We start from the raw sequence: 16966 nt of genomic DNA on the forward strand, positions 1-16966 counted from the left end.
CCAAAACTACCAAAAGTCACCAATGCACCACCAGAAATACTGAACAGTTTGAAAGATACGCTCTGGAAAAGAAAAATGTAGTAGTATATACAATGGGGGTTTTAAAACACTTTCAAGAAAAGTCTCTACAAAGCCTTATTTACTAAATAAGGCTTTGGTTGGGTCCTTAGCTCTTGCTACTATTACCCCTACTACTTAACGTGTGTTGGAGGTAACACGTGCCTATGTCACGTTTATATCGATGAAACAGTTTAACGTGAACCGCCTACGATCACTTTGGTGTTCGTAATAAAGGCTTGCTGGGCTTTTTGTATCCCCTGTTCTATGTACTTTTTTTTCTCGTCTTCGCTGATAGCAGACTTACGAGACTTGGACCGAATATCTTGTTTCATTCCGTTATATTTTGTGAGTTCAGAGAGGATTGAACGAAACTCCTCTTCTGAGATCTTACTATCAGAGAGTGCCGTGGAAATACGCTCACTCACTGTGTTGAGCTTTGCTTCGGCCAGAACCCTGATCTCGTCGTGTTTCAATGCCTTACGATGCAGTCTGCGTGATACTAACTTAAGCGCCAACCCTGCAAACCCTGCCACCCCAGCTGTTATTTCAATACCTAGCACTATAGGTGCAGCCACGATGGTAGCTAACAACCCAACGCCTGCCGCCCCTAGTCCCATGCTGGTTACCATAAGGGTAGTGTCAGCCCCGTCCACGATATTGAAAGCTCTATTATACTTCTTACATAGTGCTTTCCGCGTGTCACGGTCTTGTTCTAGTTGGCGTTTCACGTCACATAACTGCCTCAAGCGGAACCCATCTACGGTTTCCAGCGTCTTCGCTACTTCCTCTACGACTGGGTACAGACCCATCCTATAATATATATTTTGAAAGATATTTTAATTGGGTTTCAGTTAAAAGTCTATCAATGAATTTGAAGTCTACAAGTTCTAGACTACCACTCAGGGTAAGAGGTGAGAGGCTAATAGACTTTTCTGTTGTAATAAAAACCCCACTGAGGCTTATTAAGCGGGTTATAGGACCCCTGTGGGTATCCTGTTGTATAACAATACGACAATATTTGCGTGCGTGTTCATCAAACCAGTGTATTGACACCCCGGGTAAAATTTGGTGTACTCTTGAGGTGTTTTCATTGTCTGAATGCAAGAAGACTTCTATGATGAGTGTGAAAGGGGAGAATATATCAAGATATATGTTAAAAGAATAATTGATAAATGCTAATTTATTTTTTACTATAGTCTTTAACCTATTTTTTTCAGTATTAGTAGTTGCTATGAATACCCTATCCGGAATGAAATCCCCGGCCCAGATACCGTTGTTCCTAATCTTAGTGATATACCCCGCATCTGCGCCTAATGTGATATAAGGTGAGGCGAGTGTTAAGTTGATCAGCCATTTGGGCTCTTTTAAATCTGATAACGACACCAGTCTGTACACGTTGTCTTTGAAGTGCAGGATGTATAATTCATCTTCCTCACCAGGCTGATCGAATCCCTCCGTATCTCCTAGGTCGTTAAGCGTAGTGTTGGGATGACTGGTCATTATTATACTATTACGATATAATTTCCAACTGGTTTTCTGATAATAATTCAGGGGTGAACTTCATACCCATGAAGTGTATGTTGTCAGGCAGGAAGATCTTGGTTAGTGATATCTTGTTTTCCACGATCACGTTGACCCCCTGCAGACTGGTGTTGGAGCCGACACTCACCTGCACGTAAACGTTGCAAACTTGATACTGGTGTCGTTTCACCCACCCGAGTTTGATTCCCTTCACGATCTCGACATCATTCCCCGATGGTTCCCCTAGGTAGACTTTGATGATCAGTGTTGAGTTTGCCGGTAGACTCTCTAGTATACTGACCACGCCTTCGAATTCAGACACCAACTGCAATGTCACGTTTTGTATGGTCGGTTTACTCGATAGCATGTGGGCTGCCATAGTGTTGAGTGGGCTGACGACTACGCTACGTCTCAGAGTTGGGACGTAAGCCACGAGCAGGGTTCCATTGTTCACGACTTTGTTTAGGTGGTTGTCTTTGTTATCAGTAAACACGTAAGGGGAGCCGAGTCTAATATTGAGAAACCAGTCGTTATCGGGTAACAACACCCACTTGTCATCTTCGGTGAAGACGAGCATATATGGCTTGTTTTGGGCAACGGTAGTGCTCTCAACATCGTCTAAGTCGAACAGTTTACCCCCAAACGATGGGTATATTATCCAGTTATCACCGGTGTTGACAAGGGCGTACTTAGTGTTGACTGTTGCTCTTGTGGTATCTACTATATCACTTAGGGTTCCACCGGAGGGGACTTCAACGCGTTTGTAAATGTTGTTTTTCAGTTGCAAGGCGTACGATTTACCATCTACTCCGGGAGCGTCGAAACCGCGCGTGTCTCCAAGGTCGGAGATCCCGATATTGACGCATTTTTTCACTCCGGGCCCTTGTGCGCTGGTCATTTTACATGAAGCGTTAAGCTGAGGTATCCTATATTTACAGGATTATGATTTATATCTAACACCGATATTATCAGCTCAGGTATGTTGCCCTGGGTTAATCTCTTATACTGCCGTGGTGAAAACGACTCGGTTCTACCGTCGTTGTATTTCTCAGTTTTCACCGGCACTGCTCTCAGTATAGTGGAAGGGTGACCTCCTTGAATGTTGTACGTTGTGCTCACCTGACCGAGATGAATGTACAGCTCTCGGTACGGTACTAGGTCGGGTAACTTCGTGCCTGTGACGGTTGTTGTTGGTTTTATCTCGTCAGGAGACATACCGAGTATCCTCGCTAATGGTCGGCCGAGCCTCAAGGGGTTTCTTCCGTTGTTGATTAACACCACTGTGCCGTTTGAGTCGTTCATCTTGAGTTCGGCTCCCAGGGGTTTGAAGACCTCGTCGTTTAGAGAGCACACGCTGTAGTAGCCGTCAGTTATTTGGCTGCGAGTTCCACTGACGAACAGCTTATTGTTGCTGGCGTTGATGTTAGTCCATTGCGGTAGGTAGGTGATATCGCAGAGTGTGACTTCGAGTTGACCTGACGTGTTATCGATCGCGTGCGTCAGCTGAACGGCCTCACCGCTCGTTATTCCTGGAAGTGTTATGTACATGTTAGAGTATATATGCTCATTATATAAGAGTTTTAAAATGTTGTTTTACCCTAAACTGGACGTAGATTTCTCCCCCATGAAGATCGTGGTTGCTCCTGGGTTGTATTTCAATGCCCAGCTTTTAGATGTGTTCGATAAGTATAAGCTTTCGGTGACTAACGTCAAGGCAGTCCACGCTTGGTTCAACAACCCTATGCAGTTCTGGCAGAATCAATTAAACTTTGCCGTGTGGTGCGCTACAACGGGGTGTGGTGTGACATTGACCGACACTCGGCGTGGACCGCTGAGTCAGTCTGTGTTCAAGTTCCACGTGTACTACCAGGTCAGACGTATCCTTAAAGAGATCAGCGCCCCCCTCCCACAGGACAAAGCGTGGGACGCAACAAACAACCCGTACGATAGACGGGTCTATGAACGTATTTGCAATGAATTCGAAATAAACCCGAAGACGGATTGGCGTTTGCCGGGGCTGAACCACAGGTTGGGTATTCCTTACAGCGATGGGCTCACAGTAAAAGCATTTAAGAAAGATTTACTAACAAACTTTATGAAACGAAAAATGTTTAGTACTGAGAATTTTTTCCATGTATTAGATGATATTGTTCCTAAACCTACCAAATATGGACCAAAACCAGTGAAAGATGCAAGTGATGATTTAGTGAAACGAGGTATACTTAGGCAGGACTTTGCTTTGTCGAGTAATGAATGGAGGGATGATCGTATGAATTTTGAAGGTGGTGTTGCTTTCATAATCCAGAAAGTGGAGCAGTCAACCGCAGACGGGTGGAAAATGTTTATGCTGGATACGTCGAAAGGATTCACTCGTGCCGGGGTAGTCAGGTTGAACGACTTGATTCGAACGTACGTGTGGGCGCTGTTGGGTGCGCAGTCGATGACGCGTTCCAACATCCTCGGTAAGGGAACTGCTTACGACGCTCAGAAACCGTTCGTTGCCAACGTTGAGGATGCTATCAATTCTCCAGTTGATCTCCCGCGGGCCATCGACCGTTACCAAAACGTGTTAGAATACGCAAGATCGAAAGTCAATTACGTGTTCGGCGTGGGGCTGTACATGGCTCCGAGTGATATGCAACTGAGAGTAAAAAAAGTGGTGGGTTATAACAACAAAATAGTCATAGCCACGAAGGATCAAAAGTTGCGTATCAACCCCGATATCAACACCCCCTATATCCCACACATTCCACCACGTGAAACGGGTATAGTGGCGCCACCCCCGGAGTCTAAAGTTCATGTGGGGGTACCCCCCACACACCCCCATATTCAGGCCTCCAATCACATCGACTGTAAAACGGCCCTGGTGGTTGGTGGGGTAGCTTTGGGACTTATTTGGTTAAAAATTTCTTAGCCGCTACGTACACCAGACCCGCCACGGCGACGATGGCTGCCCACAGGTTTTGACTGAGCCACGTGGCAGTTTTAGCCAGAGCACCCAACAACCACGAGACGATGCTACCCAGGATGCCGGGAAGGGCTTCGGCGGCTTTACCAGCCAGTTTAGCTAGGCCTTCCCAGAGTATTTTTATCCAGTCTTTAACACCACCGGCAGGTGTGGGAGTTCCCCCGCCGCCGGCAGGCCCCACAGTACCCCCTGTCAGTGACACCACCAGGGTTGATATGATGAAACCCAATGCAGTCAGAATGCTGGCGATGGTGATCCCTTGCTCCCGGAACAATATCCGAATCCTGTCTGCTAACGTGGTGTCTCGGTGGAGGACTTGATTGATGGTTTCCCGCACACGGTTGGTCTGGGATCTAAGCTTTTCTTTGTAGCCGGACGCTGTCTCCAACCAGGTCTGCCTTTCATCTTCCAAATTACGTATTCGTTCCTCGATGGTGGCTTTCATAGACTCGTCCTCAGTTTCACCGAGTTTTTTCTTTTCATAGGCGATGTGGTCGTCTATCTCACTCATTTTGGCCGTGCTTTTCCAGAGCTGACCACGAATGGTTTGCATCAACAGGTCCAACCCCTTCAGTTCCCGAAAGGTAATTTCGAGACCCGGGAAGGGCTTGTTCTTGTAGTCGGCCAACACCTTTTCAATATCATAAGTCATGTTTTGATCCGATGTGGCGTCCCTGATGTCTTGCAGACCTTGACGGACCTTCGGAGGAAGCTTAGGTCGCGCGCCACCGTAATCTTTGAAGCCTAGTTTCTTGCTGACAAAGTCACTCCCATATCGACTGCTCAGTGTTGATAAAGCAAGCGGTTCTCTCGTGTGTTTATGCATGAGATCGATCTCCGGGTGAGCCTTCAAACGCAGCGTGCCATTGCTATCGAGGGTAAACCTGGAATAGTCTCGCCACGGCTGCTTGAGTTTGGATTTATTTTCAACTGCGTTGTAATAATCGTCGACGGCGCCCTCCATGAGTGAGCCACCTTGCGAGAATGAGGTCTCCTGGTCATCATTGAATGCCTGGGCACTATCGTCCCACATATCATCCATAGGTATGTCTTCATCCATTAGTATTAAAAATATATTTCCTTTATATAACAATGTACGGCAGAAAATTAGATCCTTTCAGAAGATTGAGAGAGCCACTAGGCGCCAGAGCCGTGCGCCAGTCGGTGACCATCACCAACAATCCCAGCAAGATAGACCAGAATCAAACTCTGCTGGTTAGATTTCCAAACCTTGGTGAGAATGACCTTATTGTACCAGGCACTGTTCGACTGGCGTTCAATATCACGTTGACCTCCGACAACGACAAACGCGAGCTAGTGCGGAACGTGGGTCGAGCTATCATCAAGAAAACGACCGTCAAGATCAGCGGTAACAAGGTGTTGAGTATCGACGACAGCGACGTGTTTCACTGCTACGAGGATCTCTGGAAAAGCGAGGGAGAACGAGTCAATGATGTGTACCAGGGCATCAGCAAATCAACCCGGTCGCGCATAGGGTATGCCTTCACGACAGACCAGCTAGACAAGCTATCGGACGGTGAAAAGGCCATCGCTCGAGCATACGGGAATCGATTCTGTGTGCCGCTCGACTTCGAGTTGCTCACGGGACACGCGCCGTTTTACCAGGCCGCGCTGGGTGATAGGCTCGAATACGAGCTCACGTTTAACGACTATAGCAAAGTAGTGCGTACGACAAACGGTGATGAGGCCAGTTATGCCATAGACAACATCTCTCTGGAGTTCGACATGGTCACTAGCCCGGAGCTGGCCAGGCAGGTTCGAAGTCAGTACTCTGGGAAGATGGCTATCCTGTACGATCGCGTACTGAGGCATAGATCAGTCGTGCGAGATAAGAGCGACACTGTGTGGAATATCAACCTGAACGTGCCGGCGCGATCGATGAAAGGTATCCTGGTCGTCCCCGTGGAGGATTACGAGCCATTCCGGAGGGACAGCGAGAAGTTTTTCAACCCCGAGATTGAAAAGGTGGAAGTGACCATCGAGGGCGTGCCCAACCAGCTGTTCAGTCATGGTATGAGACCACACCAGCAGTGGGATGAGATAAAAAAGCTACCAGTGGGGGATTACATAACAAAGGACCTGGACCTAGGCTCCGTGCAGATCGGTGAATACCTGACCACCAAGTACGCCCTATGGTTGGACATGCGATCCACGGATGATGATAAACTGCACGGTAGCGGGCGCCGTATAGATAACGGCAGCGAAGGGATAACCATCCAGATTACTAAGAAGGCTCAACCCGCTGGTAAGTTGAAATTATATCTGTACGTTATTATGGACGCGCAACTTAATATAGACAATGGGAGATTCGTGCAAGCCATCTACTGATGGGGGGTACCCCCCCACACCCCCCAACAATAAACAGTCCCCACTGCCCCACCTCCCCACTGACCCACACTGCGCCATAGTGTGCGGGCAGACTGGCTGTGGGAAGACCGTTTTCGTGTTGGATATGTTGGAGGGTTACTACAAGGATGTGTTCGATAACATCGTTATCATGTGCCCTACTCTGAGCATGAATAAAACGTACGCGCGACCTTGGGTGATGACAGACCCGGGCGTACACAAAATCGACCCTGGAACACGCCTGCAGGACTGGTTGAAAGCTCTTCACGAGAAATTTAAAGGGGAACCGACGCTGTTTATACTGGACGACTGCAGCGCTAATCGCGAGATAACAAAAAAGAGAGACATGCTATCGTACCTGGCCTTCTCCGGCCGGCATGCAAATCACAACGTCTGGGTGCTAACGCAGAAGTTCAACTCGGTGTTGAAAGACCTCAGGGAGCAGACGCGATGGGTGGCCTTATTTCACTGCAAGGACAGGGATTTGTTCGAGGAGTGTTTGAGAGAGAACGATGTGATGAGCAAATTAGAACGGGAACGGGTGAAGAAACAGCTCGCTGAAACTAAACACGCTAAGCTCGTGCTCAAGACCGACCAACCAGTAGCATATAGGGTGTGCTAAAGCTAAGCAAAGCTAAGCAAAGCTAAGCAAAGCTAAGCTAAAGCTAAGCAAATGCTAAGTATAGCTATGATATTTGAAGTGTTTGTCGTGTGCAACTTAACCTTCATTTCTCTGTGTTTTTTCTGCATCGGGTATTATATAGTTAAAACTAAATCTTACTTGTTATATTATAAGATGGAGTGTGAGGAATTGCTCGAACAATTGTTGGTACCTGGGGTAGTGGATGATGATAAGCGAGAGAAACTGGTGGCGTTGGCTGTTGGCGGCAAAGCCAAACATTACTTTGGAGACTACACTCCGGATAAAATTCACAAAATGTCAGCCGAAGAAATCAATAAGCTGTACGCTAGATACGAGTCCCGGCTCGGAGCAGAAATGACAAAGACAATCGGATCGGCTATGACCCAGATATACACCGGTATTGTGTCATACTTCCTTCCCATTCCACCAGAGCGCCGACTTTACCTGTGGGAGGACCTCGAGAAAGACCCTTTTATCGAACACGCCATGAGCTCTATCAGCTGCGGGCTGTACCACAAATATGGTATGTTGTTGGCTCCAGTGACGGCGGCGATTATCACGGCAAAGCATTGTCAATTTGAGAGAAAAAACAATAATGGTATAGATGGATGCTGCTCCCGAGGTGATACCCCCCCCAGTGAGGGAAACCCCTCCCGAGGTGAGGGAAGTGACCCCTTCACAGGAGACCAGGGAACCAGTGGGGGAAGTGACCCCAACAGTAACCAGACAGAAGAATCCTAAGAGAGTAGCTGCCGGTAAAAAACGGTGGTGTAACCAACATAAAATTATTACAGTGACCAACCAAACCCGACTGTTGTTGGCTGTAGGCGTAACTGCTGCCTTGGCTATCTCGTGGTTATATAGTGAGGGAAACCCTCACCGTGAGGTGGTACCCCCCAACAGTGAGGTAACCCCCACTGTCGACCCGCATATCATGTTATAATTTAAAATATTTTTATATATACATAATGTCTGAGGGGAAAACGTTCGTCAACGACGCATACCACGCCACAGTGGTCGCCAGTCTAGCAGTAGGGTACGCTCGGTTGACTAAAATGGTGCTTAAACAACCAACTATCAAGCTAGATTTCAACCTGCAGGATATGGGTATGCTCATAATGAACCTTGGTATGGCGATGGCCACAAAAGACATCCTAGTAAAACAAGGGATAATACCTGATAATATAATGAAATAAATATAGGATGGCCACGATAGCTATGATGGTCGGTGGGGCGTTAGTGAATGCCCTGGCATTTTCCGGGAGTAATTTCCTCTTCTCGAAACTACGAGATGATCACGCGGCTGAAATACAGGAAGAAAGGAAGCGGCACGATCTCGCTACTGAGAACTTACAAAAGGCACAGGCCGAGTACGCTAAAAAACGCCTCCAGAGGATCGATTTTATTAACGAACAACTCCAGCGTGAAAACCATGCCGTTCAAACATTCAACGATGTCGATGAAGCAATGAAAGAATACTACCTACTAACTGGTAAACGATTGGAACCGCTCAATAAACCCACACTCGCTCAGTACTACACACCATCCAAGGGACAAATGAATCGTGAACTGGGCTTCATAGTGTTGGGTATAGCAGCTACTGCGTTGGTTGCGAAGCAATTAAATTAAATACCTATATAAGTAAACATGAGACCCGCTCCATACCGATGCGAATACATACTTATGGGGAAGACCGAGGCCTGTGGTAGGAAATGCAGGAATCAGGGGTTCTGTTGTTTCCATATGGGAAGTCCTAACTACACGTGTTCTGTGTGTGGTATCGGGGTTAAAGGACACTACTGTCTATGTAAAGCTCACGGAGCGAACGTAGTCAGACATCAACTCATCTACGAGAATAAAAAGGACTACATAAAAGAACGTAGGCGACTGCTCAAGATAGACTCCAAATAAATGTTTTACTCAGCCACATATTTTTTATCAAGGGTTACCTCCCTTTACTGTGAACCAATTAGACATTGGTTATGTTAGGTGTAAACACTATGACTACTGTACGCGAGCTTAAGCGGGTCGCAAAACAGAGAGGTGTGATCGGGTATTCTCGAATGCGGAAGTCAGCATTGTTGAGATTACTAGGTTTAGAAGCCCCTCCTACGGTAAAACAATTAAAAGCTCAAGCAAAACAGCTTGGATACACGGGTTATTCAAACCTGGGGAGAGCCGGGTTAGTAGAATTGTTATCACATACCCCCGTTCCCACTGTAAAACAACTGAAAGCCGAGGCACACGATTTGGGTTTAGGTGGATATTCCCGTATGAGGAAACCACAACTTTTAGAATTATTACGACAGAATAGAGCTATTGACCTACAGTTCGTGCGCACTGAGCACGCTGTAGGCAACTATTTGAGAAGTTGGCGCATGCACGTTGATAGAAACATAGACATTACAGATATCAAGCCTCTGATAGCTGATAAGGTCAACCAGGAACTAAATAACCTAGGAAGTATCAAGTTTCAGATCACAGTGAAAATGTCGCTCGATAAGCAGGTTGGGAGTACCACTGAATATGTTCAGCCTTACTTCCGAGGTAAACAAGAGGTCGTCACACATACAGAGACCATTGACACATCAATCGATACCAGTTTTCAGCAGATACGAGAATACCTAGAACGCTACACACACTTGGGGTCCGGGTGGGCTGTAGATAAAATCGATAATGTCTATCTAGACATAGCTAACTACGTGCCATTCAGAGGCGGGTCATACCTAGCCTTGCCCCCCTACTATAGGAACAAACATGCCATAGTAAACGTTAAGAATAGAGGAAACGATTGCCTGAGGTTAGCTATCAGGTCAGCCTTATTTCCAGCTGACACTAATCCGAACAGACCTTCTAATTATCCTCAGGATGATGGGCTCAACTGGGATGGTATAGATGAACCCACCCCCATATCCCAGATCACTAAAGTAGAAAAACAGAATAATCTGGCTATAAATGTCTTTGGACACGAAGGTAACACAACAATAGTACACAGGGTCAGCGAAGTGAAGGATCGCCAAGTTATCAATATATTCATGATCCAGCGAGGTGACAAGTATCACTACACATGGATAAAACACTTTAGCAGGCTGTTGTATGACCAATCGGCACACAGAGAAAAGACCCACTTCTGTGAACGATGCCTACATGGCTTCACACGAGCTGATTTATTAGAATCCCACCGGGATGATTGTCAAGGTGTGGGGCAGACGGCCATACGAGTCGACATGCCTAAGGAAGGTGATAATATCCTAAAATTCGGTAACCACAAGAACCAAATGTCTGTGCCTTATATCATATACGCCGACTTCGAAGCCTTGGTGGTGGGGGATACCCCCAGTGGTAGCTTTACCCACAAAACACAAGAGCATAAAGCCTGTTCGTTTGGATACATTGTCGTCCGTTGTGACGGGGAAACGAAAGCTCCGGTAGTGTATAGGGGCCCTGACGCGGCTGAAAGGTTTCTAAAGTGTTTGCAGGAGGAAGAAAAAATTATTAGGAATGCATTGTATAGAATCGCTCCCATGCGTATGACCCGAGTCGACAGGCTAGCTCACGCTAGTAGCACTAACTGTCACGTGTGTGACTCACCACTTAACGGTGATTCGGTGAGAGATCACTGCCACATAACTGGTAAGTATAGAGGCGCCGCTCACAGCGCGTGCAACCTCAAGCTTAAAATCAACCCTAAGACAATAAACATCCCCGTTGTCTTTCACAACTTGAGAGGGTACGACTCACACTTGATCATGCAGGCCATCGCGAAAATCGATGGTAATATAACGTGCATCCCCAACAACATGGAGAGATACATCTCCTTCAGCTTAAACGGACTTAGGTTCATTGACTCGTTTCAGTTCCTCCTGTCGTCACTCGACAGTCTGGTCAAGGCCAACAATACCTTCCCTATCACCGATCGATACACAGACGCCGAGACTAGACCCCTGCTTATGAGGAAGGGTGTGTACCCCTATGAGTACATGGATAGTTGGGTCAAGTTCACCGAGACCAGACTACCCCCTATTGACTGCTTTTATAGCAAGCTGAATGAGGCGTCCGTCTCACGAGATGATTACTCGCACGCGACTAACGTATGGAATAAACTGGGTTGTAAGAACCTGGGTGATTATCACGACCTGTACTTGAGGACAGATGTACTGCTGTTAGCCGACGTGTTTGAGACGTTTAGGCGAACTTGTTTCAAGCAGTATAAACTCGACCCCGCATGGTATTACACCAGCCCAGGTCTGTCGTGGGACGCCTTGCTTAAAAAGACCGGAGTTAATTTGGAATTGCTCACAGATTACGACATGCACCTATTCATTGAGAAAGGCTTGCGAGGTGGGATTTCCATGGCATCCAAACGATACGCGAAAGCAAATAATCAATACGTGAAAGGTTACGATCCTAACAAGCCAACCAATCACATTCTCTACCTCGACGCAAACAACCTGTACGGCTGGGCCATGAGCCAGTATCTACCTACAGGGGGATTCGAATGGGTACCCCACGTTGACGTTATGGGGGTTGCACCAGATTCGAACAAAGGGTATATCCTCGAGGTTGACTTAGAGTATACCAAGGAATTACACACATCACACAACAGCTACCCCCTGGCCCCCGAACGTATGAGGGTTAACCCAGACTGGATGTCTGAGTACCAACATAACTTGTTAGGTGGGCGTGTGACAGACGTTGAAAAACTCGTTCCTAACTTAATGAATAAGACCAAGTACATCGTTCACTATCGCAACCTACAGCTGTACCTGTCATTGGGTATGAGGCTGACCAAAATACACAGGGTGCTCATGTTCGACCAGAGCCCATGGATGGAGCCCTACATCAGAATGAACACAGACCTACGAAAAAAAGCCACCAGTGATTTTGAGAAAAATCTCTACAAGCTCATGAACAACTCGGTGTTTGGTAAGACTATGGAGAACCTGAGGAAACGCGTGACCGTGAAGCTGGTTCGGTCGAGTGAGGAAGACAAGCTCAGGAGATTGATAGCCAGTCCGGCATTCAACCGTAGTAAGATATTCACAGACAACCTGGTTGCCCTACACATGAAGAAAAGCCACATAAAATTCAACCGGCCTGTTTACGTGGGGATGAGCATCCTCGATTTATCCAAACACCTGATGTACGACTTTTACTACAACGAGCTCAAGAAACAGTACGGCGACAGGTGTGAAGTGCTGTACACTGACACGGATTCCCTGCTGATGGAGATTCGAACCGAGGACGTGTACGAGGACATGAAAAAACACCTCGATTTATACGACACCAGCGACTACCCCAAGACCCATGCCATACACAGTACGGTAAATAAAAAGGTCCTAGGTAAGATGAAGGACGAGTGTGCTGGCACGCCCATAGCCGAGTACATAGGTTTGAGACCTAAGATGTACTCCATACTGAAAGCCGACAATAGTGAGATCCGGAAGGCTAAGGGGGTTAAGAAGTATGTGGTGAAACAACACATCAAACACGCCAGATTCAAGGAAGCCCTGTTCAAGACCCGTACCTTTAGGCATAAAATGAACACACTTAGAAGTGATGGACATAAGATATACGGACTGACTATAAACAAGACGTCCCTGTCGCCTATGGACACTAAACGTTGGATAGCTATTGATGGGATAAACACATACGCGTATGGACATGAAAAAATTTGAGGCTATTTACTACAGCCCGCGTGGGTACTGGAAAGGAGCTAGCGCAGTAGATAAGCTAGCTAAAATAGCGCGAGTACCCCCGGAGGAAGCCAAAGCGTGGCTTGAAAAACAAGCCCTGTGGCAGATCTATTTGCCGGCACCACGCTACGTGCCTAGAAGGAGGTTCGGTATTAACATACCTAATAGCGTTCACCAGGCAGACCTACTGTTCCTACCCCACGACAAGAGGTACAAGTATGCCTTAACCGTAGTGGACGTAGCCAGTCGTTACAAGGAAGCCGAACCCTTGACCACGAAAGATTCGGCCCAGGTAGCCAGAGGATTCGAACGTATATACAAACGCAGTCCGCTGACGTGGCCAACAGAGCTGCAAGTTGACCCCGGACGGGAGTTCATGGGTGCCGTGTCACAACTGCTAGCCAAACACGATACAAAGGTCAGGCGTGGCACGGCCGGAGCCCATCGCAGCCAAGCCATAGTTGAGAGATTTAATAGGGATTTGGCTGAGCGCTTGTTCGGCCATCAGTATGCTAGGGAGATGGCCACCCCTGGAAAACGATCGACTGAATGGGTCACGAGGTTACCCAAGGTGGTGTCGGCAATCAACCATGAAGTCACCCGTCTCACCGGTAAGAAACCGGCAGACGCTATCAAACTAAAATCAATAGTTGCAGAGTCGGCCGCTCCATTGCGTGGGAAGGAGAAACAGATACCAGATAGGGCCCTAGTGAGGTATCTATACCAGCCGGGGGAACACGAGGGTGATAGCCGTAAGCGGGCCACCGATCCTATATGGTCAGTCAAAACTTACAACATAGATAAAGTGGATATGAAAGCCGACGAACCTAACTTGTACTACTTGAGGGATGGGCCGGGTAGGGGGTTTGTAAGAGAAGAATTATTGATCGTACCATACGGCACAGTGTTACCTCCAACACACGTTAAGTAGTAGGGGTAATAGTAGCAAGAGCTAAGGGCCCAACCAAAGCCTTATTTACTAAATAAGGCTTTGTAGAGACTTTTCTTGAAAGTGTTTTAAAACCCCCATTGTATATACTACTAATGTGCCCACATGCATGGACAGATATAATGTACATGGATGGAGTCCATTTTAACATCCCCTGCAAAACATGTTTAGGGTATAATTTTTGGGGCTTCTTGACACAAGGTAGAAAACTTCTTGTTATTCATGGTGTTTTTATTATTTATTATTCTGTCAGAATTTGTACCACTTGTACACATCACTGCCTGACAGAATCTGTCGAAAAATTTCATGTGGATGTGTACCCAGATGAAGTTGTTTCTGCAGAAATCTCAAAGCTCTTGGCCCAATAGTAAAGGGCACATAATTCAAAATTAATTTGAAAATTTCCATTTCCAAAGCAATAATCTCCGGAACTACATGTCCAATGAATACCACATTTGTGGGACAGCTCTGGAATCCAGTTACCTTCAATATCAACTGCAGGACCAATGGGGCTAAGAGGCACTGTTGGGCCACTATATTGGATTCAAAGAAACTTGACGTTTTTGATGGGTAGGCATTTCTGTAATCCATAACTATGAATGTATGATGTCTAGCACTTTGCACATACCTCAAATATAAATAATCTAAAGCTATGTTGTGATACATTTTATTACTTAGGGATATATAGATTTTTGCTTCTCTTGTTTATTTTTAACTCAAAAGTATTTTGAAATAAAAGCACTGGGCCTTTTCTATTTCAACTATGCAACTAGTATCTAGCAGCATGCATTAACTTGATGAGCTGAACAGTTTTCGTTCTTTGATACAAGTCAAAATATGAATTGTTTGGTGGCCATACTGGATTTTTGCAGATTCTGTTCGTATGTGGTTCCTGTTTTTCAGTCCACCACAACATTCACTTAATGATGAAAACATGCCATATAAGGTTTCCCTATGCATAGAAGTTATTGAGAAAATCTGTTCCCATTAGGGCTAGCGTGAACCGAGTCAAGCAATCATAACATTCCAGAGATGCCAACCTTAAAGTGTTGCAAATAGTAGTTTCAAGTTTGACCATAAAATTAATAGTCAACTACATAAACAAAATTATGATGGATTCTGAGTAAAAATAATGATATTATGGTCACGTGGTTAAATTGCTTCCCCCAGAACAAAATGTGTCAAGTCACAAACATATTCAAATCATCTTCACTAAAATTATGTTTGTTACTTGCAATCACTCCAGTTCAAATAGGTCATAAAATTTGATGAATGGAGGGTACTTTAAGTCCAAAAAGGTATTTCATCGTTCAAAATGTATGTTTTGCTATATATATCTGAATTTTAATGCATTTTAATCAGACAGAGATGCCAACCCTATTTTGATCCCATGTGTAATGATGTTGATGACAGAGTGTTATTTGGGGGGTTAGAAGTGTAATCTTTATCTTTATTACTGTAGAGAAACATATGTTGCCTTCTTTGCTTTCTGCAAAAGATTCTTATCTGGGATTTGTTCATAGCATTTCAACTGTTCAGCTCCCATGGGTGATTTCCAAATCATCATGGAAGAAAGTGCTTATACAGATAGATTTGGCCTAAAGTCAGTCTTGTTTTTCCTCATTTGAGAGAAAATTCTCTCACTATCAGCATTGCTGTGTGGTATTACACATATACCCAGCATCACTTGTGGCAACAATTTGTACTTCATCTGTCCTTTTGGGGTTTTAAGTAATGATACTAAATTCCAAGCCTCATCAATTCTCTCTGACTCCTCATTCAAACTGTCTACTTGATAACTGAGAAATTCTGATTCCAAACTGTCACTGACATCACCAGATTCAGCCTGCAAGGATTTGGTCAGAACTGGGAATCTAGTGATGAAATACTCCAAAGAGAGAAACTCTGTGGTAGTTCTCAATGCAATGTCTAAAACTTCAGCATGCTGAAGAAGGAAATGATTTCAGCGTGTAGTTACATGAATTCACAAAAACTGTCTGACTTCTCTCTAGAAATCTTCTACTATCTCAGATTTTATTCCTGCTTCAGTTTGGTCTTTGATGTAAGTCCTGGCTGCAGCTCCAAGAACTATCTCCTCTCTGGTTTCTTCTATTCTCAATGTCAATACTAAAAATGTCCTTACCTTCTGACACAGCTTTTGGAGTTAAGAATCTCACATAGAGATCTGTCAACACTCCTTGTAGAATCCATCTCATTTTATGGATTTGTGGAGACTCCATTTGTAAAGCCAGATTGGTTTTGTTGAAAACGGGCAAAATGTTTATCAGAAAGAGCATGTACAGTTTGGTTCTGGGGTCCTGAAAACCTGCCTGTATTCTTGTAATCCTTGACCGACTACCTTGACTTTCCTCCAGAGTCTCACTTCTACTTTGTTTCTTCTTCTGAACTTTTGATCTTGCAGCCTGTCCAGAGGAAGAACTTTCACTTTTCTCCTTTTGCTTCAAATTCTTTTGTGATCCTGATTGGTATTTAGTTGTTTCCTTTGCTGTTTCAGCATGATCATTTTTCTTTGAGTGTTGCTGCTTTATTTCTTCCTTTGTTGAATGGTTATGATTTTCTTACTTTCACTGTCTTTTAGTTTATTCTGTTTTGATTTTGGTACTGGCTGTGACATGAAATATTCTTTCAGAGGTTCCCACAGTTCTACAAGTCTCTTGACACAATCTTCCAGTGACAGCCATCTAGTTGACACATGCTTTATCACTCATTTTACTTTCATTCCATATTTCTGTTGCAGTTCT

General features: G+C 45.4%; 1 protein-coding gene across 1 annotated transcript in view; it reads right to left on the reverse strand.

The window, feature by feature from the left end:
- Nucleotides 1-16966, reverse strand: part of LOC137278141 (structural maintenance of chromosomes protein 5-like) — a 428573-nt gene that overhangs the window by 121746 nt on the left and 289861 nt on the right. The window lies entirely within an intron of this gene.

This window comes from Haliotis asinina, chromosome 3 (assembly GCF_037392515.1).
Source record: "Haliotis asinina isolate JCU_RB_2024 chromosome 3, JCU_Hal_asi_v2, whole genome shotgun sequence".
In the NCBI taxonomy this organism is placed as follows: Eukaryota; Metazoa; Mollusca; class Gastropoda; order Lepetellida; family Haliotidae; genus Haliotis; species Haliotis asinina.